A 16,678-nucleotide genomic window follows, 5' to 3' on the forward strand; every position below is an offset into this window, starting at 1 on the left:
TGAATTTTTTAAATGTGTATTGGCAGTTGGCCTAAATTTATGTCTGTGTACAGGCATCAGATCTGTTGGAATTGGAGTTACTGACAGTTGTGAGCTGCCATGTGGGTGCTAGGAATTAAACCTGGGTCCTCTGGAACAACGGCTAAGGCTCTTAACAGCTGAACCATGTCTTCAGTCCCTTGGTTTTGATCTTTTTTTAGGACAAGGTCTCATTTGATAGTTTTGAGGGCCTGGAATTGGCTATGTCAACCAGGTTGGACTTGAATTCATAGCAACTCCCCTGCCTGGCCTTTTGAGTCCTGGGATTTTATAGGCATATACCACCATGCTTAACTCCAAATTCTAGTTTCAGCAGGAAGGTTGGTTGTGAGGGGACATTGAAGTTTTGTTCCTCTTTTGAGCAGCATTTTCCTCCTGCCTGGTGACAGGAAACAGTCCCATCCTTTAGGCTGTAAACTTTGTGTTACCTAAACAGAGCTCCTAATGGTAGCTTCCAGCTTTCTGCCATGAGGGCCCCTTGAAATCTGAAGGAAGCGCTTTAGTGTCTCGTTTTCACAGACATCTCAGATGCCTCTGAATACTGCAGAGCTAAGCTGGGGTGACCAGAGGGCAGAGTTCATAGTACTGATTTCCTTATCAGGCAGAAGGAAATATCACATGGAGGAGCAGAGGCATGGGTAGGCTGTGGAGTACCTTAACAGCCTCATGGAACACCTGGTTTCAGCTTGCCTCCATAGCCCAGATGTCTGTTCATGAACCAAGTCAATTGCTTTGTATACAAAGCTTGATTTATCATTTTTTCAACCTTTATGTCTGGGCCCCTGCTCTTTCTGCTTCTAGCTGCCATCTTCATTAGAGAGGTTAAATGAAGATGGCATCGGGGAGTCCCTTATTTAGGTTTCTCTATGGCACCCAGGCCACTGCATAGGCCAACAGGTTCACACATGTAACTCAGGCTGATGCACCCTCCCACAAATCCCAGAGAGATACTTGTTGCTTCTTCCAGGAAGGCAGCTGTGTGGAAGTCGGAGGACACCTTTATAGTTTTCTCCTTCCGTTTGTACATCCTGCTTGTGCAGCAAGCACTTTTACCCAGTGAACTGTTTGCCAGCACCTGTTTTATTTTTGAGACAGTGGCTCTCTAGGAAGCCCAAGCTGGCTTCATCTAGACTTAGCCTTCTGAGTGATGGAATTACCATCGTGCCTGGCTCACTGGGCACGGCTGGGCGTCCTTTCCACTTCCATCTCATTTTGGTCCCTGGATACGGGATATTTGGTTTGTGATCAAAGGTTAGTGATCAGAAGGATCAGTGCTTGAAGACTGGTAAGAAGAAATAGCCACGGGGCCAATCTGGTGAGACTGGGAGGGGACCAAGGTCCTTTGAGGATCCTGGCCAGCCTACAAAGACTACCACCCTCTTCCTGCCTCTTCCTGGGGATAGATGTGGCACAGGAGGTTAGGACTGTGAGCTGCATGGGTCCTGTCCAGGTTACCTAAGCAGAGATGGCAAGGATAAGTGTGCTAAGGGGATGAAGGAGGGATGAGGGTCTCCTCAAGAGCCGTGGCCCTGTTCTTTCATCAAGCCCCGCCTTTGGAAGCCCACAGGAACTAATTAGCACTTTCGTCCCTGTCACCTACATTCTGAGTCCCTGGGCACCATCACATGTCCCTCCTCTTTCCTTCCTCTTCTGGGGGCTCTGGGCTGTGGAGGCAGGGGCAGGGTGCATTCTCACTTACTGGAAGTGACAATGGGGTGGCTGTGTGGTAGAGAAACTAGATAGTGCTCAGCAGGACAGGAATGGATGCTCACAGGGTCTGAATCCAGGCCAGGATAAAGGGACTTTACTGGTCACTACCCTGCCCCCCACCCTTTTTAACCAGATCTGGACATCTAGAAATGTTCCTTGGTGTTTCAAGCCTCTTCAAAGCCTGGCTGGAGCAAGGCACCAGGGCACTGCCTAGCTCTGGGTCCCGTCACATGCCTAGATTGTTTGAATAATTCACATTTAAGAAGACCTACTTTCCTGTTAGGCCATTTCCTGCTCATGAGTGAATGGGGGAAGGGCACTTGAATTATACATCCATGCTCCCTGGGTTTTTAGAGAAGGCTGGGCACTGAGCCAGCCCCTGGGCAGTGCCTCCACCCTGGAGGCCTGCTTAGCCCTGCAGCCACTGCTGATGGGCCCTGGGCTGGTCACATCTGACTGGGTGTGGCTATGGACTTGCCAGCTGATTTCTGAGATATTTCCTGAGAAGGGAGTGTGCCTGAAAAATCAGGAGAGGCCACAGTGCTGGGCTAGAGGCAGGGATCCCGTAAGTTTTTGTCTATGGAGGGGGCTGGGTGGCAGTGTAGGAGCCAAAAATCACAAGAGGCCTAAGCTAAAGGGATGAAGGAGCTTCAGAGACTTGGGGATACAGTAGGAAAGGCTAGCTTCTTATCATCTTCAGGGCAGGCTTCTAGTTCGAGCAGGATGGAGACTGACCAAGGTCCAGGGCCAGAAGTCCCTGCTGCCTGAGGAGCATACATATCAGATTGAGGTGAGGCCATGTGGCAACCTGAAGCTTCGGCTAGGGATCTGAGAATCAGGGGTCAGCCCCTCCTCTTCTTCCTTCCTTCCCCTCAACTTTGCCCCTGAAACCCTGTCCATAAACACAAAAACGATTACCTCAGCAAGCATTATGGGGCAAGTTCCAGGGATGGCTCTGCCTCACCCTGAACAGTCACAGATCAAGGATATATGAAAGTACAGAGGCTAAATCTCAAAGTCTGAGGAGGCTGAAGCAGGAGGATCCCAAACTCTAGGTTAGTCTGGGCTGTGTAGCAAGACTCTGTCTCTAAACCAACAGTCCAACATATCAACCACGATAGGATCAATGTCCTCATAAGAGACCTTGCTCATGGGCTGGCAATAACTGGGAGCAGGGAGGCAGCTTATGGAACAGGGGAGCCCCAGAGCCTAGCTTCGAAGGGGCCCAGTCTACACCCTCCCTGTCCCCATCTTCACTTATGAGACCTAGGAGTGGCTGAGGGGTACAGCCACACGGAGGACTCTGGAGAGATAACTTGCCTTGTACACTTCACGCTAACTGCCTCTGTCTGTTTCCTGTCTATAGTACTTCTTCCTCCCTCCCTCTCATTTCTGCTTTAAGTCCTTCACCAGGGAGGTCCTGAAGGGTAGGCATCAGGCCTGCTGGTGTTTGATGATTACCTTAAATCCTGAGACCACCGGACAATACTCAGAAACCCAACCCTCTAATTTTCAAAAGGTACCAGAATGTACCCCATCCCCCCACCCTTCACTGTGGAACCAGCAGGAGCCTGGGGCCCAGATGTCTCCTGCTGTTAACCCAGATGTTCACATCCTCTAGCTCCACCCTCTTTTGGACCAGCAGGGACTACCAGGCATTTTATCCTTCCCACTCTCTTCCCAGGCATTGCTCTGGTTGCTGGGCCTTGGCCCTCTCATTTGGAACTCAGAATACCACTTAGATACCTTCTTCTCAGATCATAAATATCCTCTGACATCCTCTGGGGGTGGGGTGTGTATGGTGGGTGAGGAAGTCTTCACTGGAGTCACAGTATTAAAGTAGGAAATGAGCAGGGCAAGACCACTGGGAATAGGCTACCCTTGAGGAATGAAGCTGGCAATGGATATTCTCTCGGGACTGGGCTACTAAGGGGTTGGGAACATCTGTGCAGAAGTGGTATCATCAAAGGTCTGGCCTTCACAAGGTCATGGAATAGGCACTTCTGGGAAGTTGGAGTCACAAGGGACAGTGGAGAGGATGGTGAGAAGGAAGGACCCTGGACTTTTACTGGGAGAGAGTGGGATGATGGAGCTGTCAAGAGCTTCAAGTCACAAATGACAGAGTCAGGTCTTGAACAGATGGAGTGAAGGGCATAGAGTCCCAGGGGTCAGAGGCCCTAGGGTGAGATGATAGCAGTGGTGGGTATATTTGAGGTAACTGGAACCAGGCTTCTTACTCTCAAAGCAGGTCACTCAATATGCAAGGAAGAGAATATGCAGTATTTTGGAGAGACCACACACTTAGTGTGCTCAAGAAAAAGATACGAATGCCCACATGACCATTTGCATGTACATATACGTATGTTCATGTATGTGTATGTTTTCCCTCAGGCTGCCTGCTCATCAATACCTGGTTCCTCACTTCTACCATCCACTAGCAGAGCTCGTAAAATAAGGCGCCAGATCAGGGCTGGCACAGGGAAAGTATATGAGGAAACTGTCAAGACTGAACAATGACAGACACATTTCTATGGCCTGGCAGGAAGCGCCCAGGGCAGGGAGGAGAAAGTGTGCAGACCACTCAAAGGCTGTTTCAAGAAGGAATGGGCTTCAAGGAAAGGCTGCAAGGTGCACAGAAGTTAACAAGAAGGGAAGGTATCAAGTGTGAAGGGAAGCCTTCTCAGTAGCAATCATGGAAAGGTGCCAGGTCTCAGAAGTCAGCGTGGTGGCCAGGCCCCCGGAGAGTTGTGGCTCTTGTTTAAAAGAGGGTAGTGCAGGCCAAGAGGAAATAAGAGAGGTATTCAGATGGTTTTGGAAAGGGTAGAATGGGAGTGAAAAAGTCATTGTGGCAGGAGTCATATTAGTTGAAGATGGCAGGACAAATAGGCACGAAGGACCAGACCGAATGGCATGTCTTAAAGATTCTGGTGGTTAATCTTGACATCCTTCCTGTCCCACCTGGCTATTCCTACCCCCCTACCCCCGCCTTCTAGAACCTGCTAGGCCGTTCACGCACGCTCGCCTTTAGGCCCTCCCGGGCTGGTCATTCAGGCAGGACACACCGCCCTCTGGCTTGGGGCACATGGCACAGGAGCCGACACCATCAGGTCAGAGCCAGAGGCCACCGAGGCCGATAGGCTGCCAACGTCCCTGGAAGACCCTTGCGGGGTGTGTGTGTGTGTGTGTAGGGGGGTGGGGTGGGGTGGGGAAAAATCACGGGTCCTTTAAGCCGCTCGCGCACGCGCAGAGGGAAGGAGGGGCGGGGCGGAAAGAGCGGCACGCGCACGCCGCCCGTGCGCAGTGACGCGACGTGGGGTTTCCCGAGGCTGCGGGCAGGGGCCGCCGCGCCCATCCTGATGGCTGGAGGCGTCTGAGGGGCGGACGGCGACGGCGGCGGCGGCGGCGGCGGTGGCGGGCGCGGGCGGCGAGGGCAGCGGGGCTGGGACTGGAACAGCCGCCGCGCGGACCCGACCAGCCTCGCCGACTCCTGCCCGCAGGCCGCGAGCGCGACGACCAGGCGGCGGCGTGGGCGCCAGACCGGGCGAGGGCGAGGTGAGCGCGACTGGGGTCTGTGAGCTCAGCTTGACCCGCGCTGGGCCAGGCCCTGCGGCTCTTCTTCTCGCTCATGGGTCATCGGACGCCGGCTTCATCCTGTTCTTCAGGGTTGGGTGGGCGATCCCCGGTGTGCTGAGTGGGCGGCGGGGCTGGGGTCCCGGGGTGAGGGATGGGGCGGAGCCGCCTGGGCCGGGGCGCAGGCCGGGGCCGGGGTCTTAGGCTCAAGGCCGCATCCGGGGTGCGGGACCGTGGCGGGATCGGAGATGCGGCAACCTGGGTGGAGGTCCTGGGTTCAAGGCCAGATCTGGGATGGGTTCTGGGTTCAAGGCTGGATCCCGGATGCGGGACCAGGTCTGTGGTCTTGGGTTCAAAGCCCGTGTCGGGATTCGGTTTCCAGACTCATTCATGATCTTGGGGTCGAGGCTGTTGCGGGGGGGGGGGGTCTAGGGCCTGATGCCGGATCCCGGAGGTGGTCTTGAGTTTTAAGAAAGGGAACGGGATGCAGGGCTGGGGCTCGGGTCGTAGGTTCGAGCCTGGATGGTTTGCTAAGGTGGGGATGCCAGGAGCGCCGCAGGCGCTTCTTCTCGCCGACCAGTCCCCGCGGGAACAAAAGCCGAGCTCTGCCCTCCGGACCGCGCCTTCCTGCGGGGCGTGGGACTCGGCCGGGCGCGCGGGGAGCGGACACGGGGCGAGTCTACTGGATTCGGCCATCACCCCTGCCGGGTGCGGGCCTACCGCTACCAAGCTTCTCAGCTCCCTTCGCTGCCGGCGTTCCTGGCCCCAGGCACCAGCAAATGAATGGGCGCCGCGTCCGGTCGCCGCGACAAGATGGCGATACCCGCCTTTGTCAGCCAGGACCGCGCTGTCCGCTGCCGGGGCTGAAAACAAAGGCCGGCTCTGGCGGCCGGTGCAGAGGAAAACGCACCGGGCTCCTGGGTTCGCCTGATGCATCAGCGCTGGGAGGGGACGTCCTGCCCAGAGCACTCAGAGGGTGGCCTAGTCTTTCCGTGTCTCCACAGCCTCGGGTTCCCCTGGGGAACTGCAGCTTGGCTTTTGACCTTTTGATACATTTAAACATTTTTTTTCCGGGTTTTTTTAAACCACACGATTAGCATCCCGAAATAGCATCCCTATACGTGTTCAGCTCATCTTTAAAGAGGTTATGTCAAAATTTTTATTTTGAGAGGAGAATTAGTGGGACTTCATTTAATTAATTAATTAATTAATTAATTGTTTAATGCATTGCTGTTTTGCCTGAATGTGTCTGACTGTGTGTGTATGTGAGGGTGTCAGATTCCCTGGAACTGGAGTTAGAGTCATTAGCTGACTTGTGGGTGCTGGGAACAGAACTCAGACCCTTTGGAAGATCAGCCGATGCTCTTAACCCCTGAACCATCTCTCCAGTCCCGAATTAGTAGAATTTATAAGTATATTAATGACACTTGTGCATGAATTTTGAAATTTCAGGTAATTTGTAGTGTTGGTTTGGTATAGTACTTTGTATTGTTATGTTTCGATCTGATAGCAGCAATCAAGCCTTTTTGTGTGTGTGTGGTAAAGTAGCCTGTGAGATTTACTGTTAACTAAGAAAATATGTAGTCATTCTATCATGATGAGCAAATAAATGGCAGTGTTAATATTGTGAAAAGTTACATTTCACTGTGGAGACTAAATGTGGTCCTCAGAGAAACCATTAGTCAGTTTCTATATAGTTTTTGTTTGTGTTTTTTTGTTTTGTTTTTGGGTTTTTTGTTTTGTTACATCTAAAGCTGTAGTGGTTTTTGGTGGTGGGAGATATTTGAAGATAAGGCTTTTAGTTTTCATGCTAAGATGTCTTCTGGATTCTTCTGGAAGGTATATTGCAAAAGGAAAATGTCTTCCACTGGGTGTTTGGCCAGGGATGGAAATGTGAAGACAGGCTTTGAGCCTTTAGACAGCAGAACTAGGTTCTGGGTTGATAGGACTTAGGGAGACTGACCTTTTTCACAGACCTAGGCAGGAATGCAGTGCAGTTGGGAAGGCCCTGATCTCCATGGGAGAGGCTAGACTGTAGGTGTAGGGTTCTGACTGCACTTATTTCACTTCTACAGTGTGCTGCCTTTCTTAGAAGGTGAGAACCTTGAAAGTCCAAAGTAGGTTTTCTGAGGCTGTGTGCTCATAGCTGCTGCCTGGCTCCTGGGTTTAGTGTCAGATGCTCAGTGTCAGGGTTGTATTTAATTTATCTGGTGGTTTCTTGCTTGCAAGGATCTTTTTATGCGGGAGATTGAGCATGCAACTTTGACAGTGTCTTCCATGGATGAACTCATCCACTGGATACAAACAGTTCTTATATGAGCTGATATCAAAGCTGTATTTGTTTAATTCGAGTAGTGCAAAGTGCCCCTTGAACACACTTTTTAAAAAGGCTTTTCTTTCTTTGATAGCCTTGGTTATATCTGATTTGGGTGAAGGGGAGACCAGGTAAATTTCCTGAGATTTAGAAGGTTGCAGAATAAACAAGATTTGGTAGGATAGCCTCTAATCCCAGCACTCTGGACAACCTGGTCTACCTACATGAAGCTTTGTTTAAACCCTTCCTTTCCCTAAAGTCTGCATAATGGTGGTTTTGTCTCTTTTTTAAGAGTTGAAACTTCACACCTACTAGTGAGGATGATTTCTGAGATTATCCGGGTATGTTTGTATTGATCACTGGAGAAACAAGCTGACTTAGAGAAGTTGCTGTCTCAAAAGAAGTGGTGCACAGAAGTACTGAAGCTTTGTTAATTTCATTTAGTTAAAAAATACTGCACTGTGGGCTGGAAGATGGCTCAGTAGTTAAGAGCACCGACTGCTCTGCCAGAGGTCCTGAGTTCAATTCCCAGCAACCACAATTCCTCACAACCATCTGTAATGGGATCCGATGCCCTCTTGTAGTGTATGTCTGAAGACAGCTGCAGTGTACTGATATAAATAAAAAACAAATCTTTAAAAAAAAAAAAAAAAACCACTGGGCTGGAGGTTCAGGTACTCGGTGCCAACCAAGCCTGAGCACCCAGGTTAGGTCCCTGGAGCCCCTCTGGGGAAAGGGAAAAATGCACTTCTGCAAGGCCTCCGCCACTCGTGCACAAACTTGCATTGCATAAGTATAATTTAAGAAAATCTATTATCCATTGGTATTGTTGGAAAGTTAACAGCACTAAATGGAGCCTTGAGAAAGGCATGAGCATAGCTGGGCGTGGTGGTGCATGTGCCTTTAATCCCCAGGCAGGTGGATTTCTGAGTTCAAGGCCAGCCTGGTCTACAAAGTGAGTTCCAGGACAGCCAGGGCTATGCAGAGAAACCCTGTCTCGAAAAACCAGCATGAGCAGTCTGCAATCACCTATCATCGTCTGGCCGTGTGGCCGGTGCTTACCGTGTGTGTGAGCCACAGCAGCTTTGTTTTAGAAGTACAGTATCTGCAGTTATTAGTTGGTTCATTGGATTGTTTTTCTCTGCCCAACAGATTTGGCTCATGTCAGTCACCAAATTGGATTAAATTCTTTATGTAGGCTTTGGTTTTAGCATTAGTGGATTGGTAATAGATATTCTCGGTTTTATTATCTGGACTTGGCCATATGGTGTGCTTTTGCCACTTCCCTTTAGTTTAAAAGACCATCTTACCCAGGCTGTCATAGTATTCACTGTGTAGGCCAGGCTGGCCTCTGGTGGTCCTCCTTCCTCTGCTTCCCAAGTGCTAGGATTCAGGCGTGAGCCATCATGTCCGGTTTGTGCCATATTACTTAAAAACTCCTTTTAGCATATATCTCATAAGACATGGAACAAAATGTTTTAGAATTTTGGTGTTTTTATTTTTAATTAAATTTATTTACTTATTTATTTATTTTAGTATTTTATGTGTATGGGCATTTTGCCTGCATGTATATGCGTGCCCATGTGTGCTTGGTTCCTGTGGGGTCCTCTGCTAGAGGAACAAGTCCTTTTTTCTTTCTTTCTCGAGACAGGGTTTCTCTGTATAGCCTGGGATTAAAGGCGTGCACCACCACGCCCGGCGCGGAACAAGTGCTCTTGACATCTGAGTTGGCTCTCCAACTTATTTTCTTAATTTTAAAATTTTAAATCTTTAATTTTTTCTTAATTCTTTTTTTGGGGGCGGCTTTGTCCTGAATGCTGGGTCCACAGCTGGCATCTTCTTAATCTTAATCTTGTTTTAAATTCTGATTTTAGAGCCAGGCGGTGGTGGCACACGCCTTTAATCCCAGCACTCGGGAGGCAGAGGCAGGAGGATTTCTGAGTTGGAGGCCAGCCTGGTCTACAGAGTGAGTGCCAGGACAGCCAAGGCTACACAGAGAAACCCTGTCTCGAAAAACCAAAAAAAAAAAAAAAAAAAAAAAAAAGATTAGGAGACGGTCAAGGTCATTAGCTACATAGTCATTGAGACCACACTGAGCTACATGAGATCCTATTTGAGTAATTCCAGGTTTGCATTTGGGTGTTTGTTTTGTTTTAAAGACAGAGCTCACAATGTTGTTCAGGCTAGTCTTCCAACTATTCAAGGCTCCCCATCACTTAGTTTTTCCATTACATTCTTTCCAGAGCTGTTTGTTGTTATTTGCAGAAATTGTGAAGTAGGAGTTCAATTAAATGGTTGGTTTAGTGATCATTGAACAAGAGAAATAAACATTTAAATTAAAACGTACAAAACAAATGCTTAGTAATGATGGGAAGTTGGTCCTATGATATTTGTGTAGATGTATGTATGAAGAGAGCATGTATCATGTTAACTGTTCTGAAATAGGGATGGGGGCATCATGCCTTTTTAAAGTTTGGATCTTGTTGCATAACTCATGTAAGAAATACAGACTTAGACAGTGGAGTTTGTAACTGAGTAAGAGGACTGCTGACTGCTCCTTGTACAGTACTGGCTTTAGGGAGCCATGTTGATCTCCTGGTGCTGCTGTTGGCTTCCATGACAGAAACTTTTTTTATAGAATATAGTTGCCTTCCTACCTCCCACAGGGTTTCTCTGTGTATCCCTGTCTGTCCTGGAACTCTGTAGATGGGTAAAGCTGGCCTTGAACTTAGTGGTCCACCTGCCGCTGCCTTCCAAGTGTTGGGAATTACAGACATGTGCTATGAACCCTGACCCCCCAGCCCAGTTTACGTTTTCTTTGTCTTGGGGGTGGTGTTTTCAAGACAGGGTTTGTAGGTATAGTCTTGTCTGTCTTGGGACTTGGTCTGTAGACTGGGCTGGCCTTGAACTCAATGTTTAATTATGTTGCTTTTTTTTTTTTTCTCCAGACAGGGTTTCTCTGTAGAGCCCTGGCTGTCCTGGAACGCACTTTGTGTAGACCAGGCTAACCTCGAACTCAGAAATCTGCCTGCCTCTGCCTCCCGAGTGCTGGGATTAAAGGCGTGCTCCACCATGCCCGGCATGTTGCTATTTTTTTATTTTTTATTTATTTATTTTTTTGTTTTGGTTTTCTAGACAGCATTTCTTTGTGTAGCCTTAGATCAGGCTGACTTCGAACTCAAACAGATCCTGCTTCTGCTTCCCAAGTGCTAGGATTAAAGACATATGCTACCATGTGATTTATCTTACTAAGTCAGAATTTTGAGAGCATTTGTAAAATCTCTCCAATTTAAAAGACTAAGGAGTTGGAGAGATGGCTCAGTGGTTAAGAGCACTGCCTGCTCTTCTAGAGGTCCTGAGTTCAATTCCCAGCAACCACACAGCTCACAACCATCCTTAATGGGATCTGATGCCCTCTTCTGGTGTGTCTGAAGAGAGTGACAGTGTATTCACATACATAAAATAAATCTTAAAGAAAAAAAGAGGCTAAGATCACATAAAAAATGGTTCTAAGGGGAGAGGGTATAGGGAACTTTAGGGATAGCATTTGAAATGTAAATAAAGAAAATATCTAATAAAATAAAAAAAACTGATTATACAAAAAAAATGGTTCTAAGAATTACTTAGTTGAGTCCATTCTGCTGTTGATAAAAAGGCCATGATAAGATAATAATTAGTAGTCCCAAATTGTATAATGTACTTTATCAAGAGGGGAAAGATTATATAAATTAGTTTGTAAGACTGTTAGACTGAGAACAGTAAGGATGAATGAAACATACTTATTAACTTGCAGTAGTTGTGTGATTTGTCTTGTAACTCAACAGCCCTGTGGTGATCATAAAATATACACTCTACAAGGAGTATAAATACCTGTCTGCTTGTCTGTTAGTTTATATTCCCTTTCCTTTATATTAATTTAGTAATTTAAATGCTTACTCAGCATCTTTTGGCAGTGGCTGGGAGTGGGGGGTGGGTGGGTGAGGTCCTGAGGATAAAGTTGTGGGAGCCTGACCTGCAGGAATAGTGGAGGTCAGTAGTTCTCAGGGATACCTAGCCAGTTCTAGAGCTCAGTGAAGTGTCTGAAATAAATTTGAGGTCAGGGACAGAGGAGAGGAGATGGGGTGTTTCTCATACAACAAACAGCAACCAGACTCTGTTATCCCCCTTGTCTTCAGTACCAGAGCAGTGCCTGGCACATAATAAACACTCAATAATTATTTATCCAAGGCCAGAAATTTCCCTTGGGAGAAGTAGATATAGAAAGGTTAGAGCCTTGGAAAAAATTGTCAACTTTCATCTAGAGAGCTCTAACAGGCTTTTGAAGATTTGGGTAGATTGACTAGATGGGGACCATGCTTAAGCCTGGAGCATGATCACATCAGGGAAGGAGGAGGCTGGTTGGAGTTTCAGCTAGTGATCAAGAATGAGCCCTGGGTTGCATGGGTTGGGCCACTAAGTTCAGGTTCTGTCCTGGGTGCTTGTTGGGGCAGATAATGATTTTGATTTGTGCATGTTGGGATGGTGGCTACTCCATCCTCACATTCTGCTTCACAGACCTTGAACATTTTCTTGCTCTGTGAAGTGTGTTTTGAGTTCATTTTCCTCATTTAGGAGCCTCTCTTTACAGGGCATTTCTGGACCTCAGGCCTCACAGCCTGATGTTGAGCCTTTACTGGTGCATCACTCTGTATGTAGCTCCTGAAAAGGTATACAACAAATATTTGTTGAGTCTGTGACATCTGTTATATGACTAAGGCTGGAGGCCTTTGGGGGTTATTAGCATTTGATGGTGATTGTAGCCTTGGGATCATTGTTTATTCTGACCTGTGAATGTTAAAGTGTAATCTGTATAAACTCTTAGCAGTTGCTGCACCCTTTTACGTGTTCCTTAGGTTAAAACTAGTTGTAATCATAAAACATTTTATTTGACTTAACTGCTGTGTTGGATTTGCACTGGTGATGAGCTAACCACTTAATACAGATAAAGGCTGTGGAAAAACTAGTTATTTTCACAGCACTCAGGTTAATGACTGGGCATAGCGAGCGGCACAGGTCTTTAATCCCAGACTTAGGAGGCAGAGGCAGGGAGATCTCTGAGTTTGAGGTAAGCATGGTCTGCATAGTAAGGTTCAGACCAATCAGGGCTTTAAAAAAATCGTTAATCCTTCACATTATTTTTACTGTTTGGAAACAAAGTCTTGCTGTATGTCCCAGGCTCCAACATGAACAGAGTGAACCAGGTGCTTAAAATAACTTGATATTGGTAACATACTATAGAAACTCCCAGGGTTTTATTTTAGATAATGTAACAGGAATATTTAATATAATTGAAATAATAAAATAGAAAAATCTCAGATTGCTCAGTGGTTAAGAGCACTGGCTCTCTCTCTACCTGAATACCACATGGTTGTTCTGTAACTCCGGTTCTGGATGTCTTCTGGTCCCTGTAGGCATGCATATGGTACATAGACATACATATAGGCAAGACACCCACATACATAAAATATAATGAGATTTTGTTTTTGTTTTTCAAGCAGAGTTTCTTTGTATAGCCTTGTCTGTCCTGGAACTAGTTCTGCAGACCAGGTTGGCCTTGAACTCAAGAGATCTGCCTCTGCCTCCTGAGTGCTGGAATTAAGGGCATGCACCACTACCACCCAACTATTAAATACATACATACATACATACATACATACATACATACATATATATATATATTTACTTATTTTAACCATGCCGAGATTCTGGGTGTGTCTTTTTTTTTTTAAAGCACTGAGCACTATTTCTCTCTCTTCCTTCCTTTCTTTCGTTCTTTTTCTTTCTTTTTTTGGTGGGGGGTTTCAAGGCAGGGTTTCTCTGTATAGCCCTGGCTGCCCTGGAACTCACTCTGTAGACCACCACTGCCCGGCTGAGCACTATTTCTTATTCTGTTTATTTGTTTTAATGCATGCGAATATACTGTTGCTGACTTCAGACACACCAGAGGACGGCATTGAGTCCCATTTCAGATGTTTGTAAGCCACCATGTGGCTGCTGGGAATTGGATTCAGAGCCTCTGGAAGAGCAGTCTGTGCTCTTTGCCACTGAGCCATCTCTCCAGCCCCATAAAATATTTTTTTTTCCTCTGGGCATTGGTGGCGCATGCCTTTATTTAATCCCAGCACTTGGGAGGCAGAGGCAGGCAGATATCTAAGTTCAAGGCCAGCCTGGTCTAGAGAATGAGTTCCAGGACAGCCAGGGCTATACAGAGAAACCCTGTCTCAAAAAACAAAAAAATAATTTTCAAACAAAAATTGGGATTTTTGTTTCTGCTATCATTGACACAGTATCCGGTATTTTAATGGATGGTGTGTGAGTGCGCGCACATGCGTTTTACAGGGATGAAACCCCAGGCCTCATGTGTGCTAGGCAAATAAGTGTTGTACCACTAAGGCACACATCCTTAGTCCGGAGGATAATGTACTTTGCTTATGAGATTAGAAGGTAGTACAAGTGAAATGGTTTTGTATAAAATGACCTGTACATGATGCTATGACCTCACAGGTGGTTAAAAGATCCATTCAGAACAGAAACTGGAGTAAAATTATTTGATGTAACTATTTGAAAAATTGTCAGTTTCAGATTCCAAGTTAGAACTATTGTTTAAGAAACTGGCCACTTGCATTCATGGTGTGGCTCAAATAAAAGATGCCCTGCCTCAAAAACATGTTGGGGCTCATGAAATGTCTTACTTAGCAGGCATAACCACCCCCGCCCTCCCCCATAAATAAAAATTGTTAAAAACAGAAAACAACCACAAAGTGGGAGAAGACAGGCCTATTAATTTATCTTCTGATGCATGCATACCCACATACTTACACATTAATAATTAGAAAAGAAGAAGAAATTGACCATCCGAGCTGGCAGTACAACTCTGTGACAGAGTGTTTTCCTCCCTGTGGGAGCCCTGGACTCTATCCCACCACTGCAATCCGATGAACAAAGACCTACCTGACTACTGAGTTTAGTCTTAAAGACTGTCCATTTAATACAAGGCAGGTGAAGCTTTTATTTCACTGATAGGTCCACAGGTTGGCGGGTAATCCCTAAAAGGCCACCTCAGGGCCCACCTCTCCATCTCCCTGGCCTTGGGCTACCCGTGCTTCCTTCAGTGCCCTCAGCTTCTTCCTTTGGAAGTAACTTGGTTTTACCATGTTACTGCCAGGTTTGTAGGATGTGTTTTGTCTGTCCCCTCCCTTCCTCCCTCCCTCCCTCCCTCCTCCTCTTCCTCCCTTTTTTTTTTTTTGAGACAGATTCCCCACTATGTAGCCCTAGGTGGGCTTGATCTCACTCCTGCCTGCCTGTTTTCCCAATGCTGGGATTAAAGGCTACTCCTTCCGCCAGCCAGTTGTGTTTTCTTTTCCTCATAGCTCATAGTTCCCATGTCCATTGCTGGACATCTCCTCGTGTGTTCTTCACATTCTCATCACTTTTTATCTCACAGGCATGGTGAGCAGTAAATGAGGTGGAGCACCAGGCCTGGTGGCACCCACTTTTAATTTCAGCACTGGGAGGCAGAGGCAGGAGGATTTCTGTGAATTCAAGGCTAGCCTGATTTGTATGGGGAGTTCCAAGATGGTTAGTACTACATAGAGAGACTGTGTCTCCAAATATAAATATATAAATGAACAAACAATGATGAAGTGTCCGCCTCAGTGGACATTGGGAGTGTCTTACTCCCAACCTCCTTTCATGAGATGCTTCCCCAGGCCCAGCCAGGCTTTGAGTTCTGTTGTAAAAAACAACTATAAACTTACTCATGGTTGTAGAGCATAGAAGTCTGAATTCAGGGTGCAGGCAGGGGTATGCTGCAACTGCAGATGCCAGGGGAGAGTCCTGTTAGGTGTATACTGCTTTGCCATTGAGACACTCCTCTTTACTCTTAAAACTTGTAGTTGCATCACATCAGTTTTCTGCCTCTTTTTCGTAGCGCTTTCTCTGTGCAACTGCTTTCCTTAGAAGGACATAGTCATTTGGCTAAGGCCCACCCTATTTCATTGTGACCTTGTTTTAGTTTGCCTGATTACACCTGAAAGAGACCTCTTTCCAAATAAGGTCACAGTTCCAAGTAGAACTGAATTTTAGCAGATGCTGCTCAACTCTAGACACTTAGTGCTTTATCCCGTGTGCCACATTTCCTTGTGTTTCTAACTTATCTCCCATGTTCATGTTTTCTTTCAGAGTCAGTAGGGATGGAACTCAGGTTCTGACCTGTGTTGGACAGTGCTTAGCCACCAAGCTGCACATTCAGTACTTTTTCCCTATTTCTGTTGTATATCTTGCTCAAGAGTAGAGCTTTTAGCTGGATGTGGTAACACCATGCCTTTAATATCAGCACCCCAGAAGCAGGGGCGGGCATGGTCTACATAGTAAGTTCCAGGCCAGCTAAGGCTGCACAATGAGACCTTGTCTCAAAAAAAAAAAAAAAAAAAAAGACAAAATGAAATGAGTTTGAAGTTTTGTGTATATCAACCAATCATAAAAATCAGATGTTTGGGCAGTGGCAGTGTACAAAGTGGCAGATGAATCTTGGAGTTCCAGGACAGCCAGGCCTACTTCCCCCTGTTTGGGGGGGATCAGATGTTTTTGTAGTGGGCAGTTAGATGGAGGCTAATTGGGTCATCTCTAAGAAGTAACAAAACAGAGGAACTGGCTGCACGATGAATGACTGTGATTAGACAAGTAGGTTCTCTACTCCTCCTTTTCTAGTTGGTGTTTATGTGGCTGAGGGAGGGTTCTGGGGCTCTGTGGGAAGGGCAGAGACTGAAAAACAATGCCAAGCCATGCACCTGAGCTTCTGTACCGCCCTTTCCTGTCGGGGTCTGAGAGCTCTGCTCTAATTATGTCTTTTGCTTTTGGCCTGAATGTTTAGCTGAAATATACTTTACAATACTTTATGGTAAAATTCTGCTTTGTTTTTTATTGTAGAAGTCAGTAATTAAGCTAATGAGTGGCTAGATGAAGTGTGGAGCAGTTGACTGGCCCAGTCTTTTTTTTTTTTTTTTT

At 46.7% G+C, this 16,678-nt stretch overlaps 1 protein-coding gene across 3 annotated transcripts in view; it reads left to right on the top strand.

Annotated features, from left to right (window-relative positions):
- Positions 1 to 5,086: 5,086 nt before the first annotated feature.
- Positions 5,087 to 16,678, top strand: part of Gnb1 (G protein subunit beta 1) — a 65,096-nt gene continuing 53,504 nt past the window's right edge. For all 3 annotated transcript variants that reach the window (XM_021159572.2, XM_021159570.2, XM_021159571.2), the window contains exon 1: positions 5,087 to 5,301. The gene's annotated coding sequence lies outside the window, so the exon portion shown is untranslated. The remainder of the gene's footprint in view (positions 5,302 to 16,678) is intronic.

Source organism: Mus caroli, chromosome 4 (genome assembly GCF_900094665.2).
Source record: "Mus caroli chromosome 4, CAROLI_EIJ_v1.1, whole genome shotgun sequence".
NCBI classification, from domain to species: domain Eukaryota; kingdom Metazoa; phylum Chordata; class Mammalia; order Rodentia; family Muridae; genus Mus; species Mus caroli.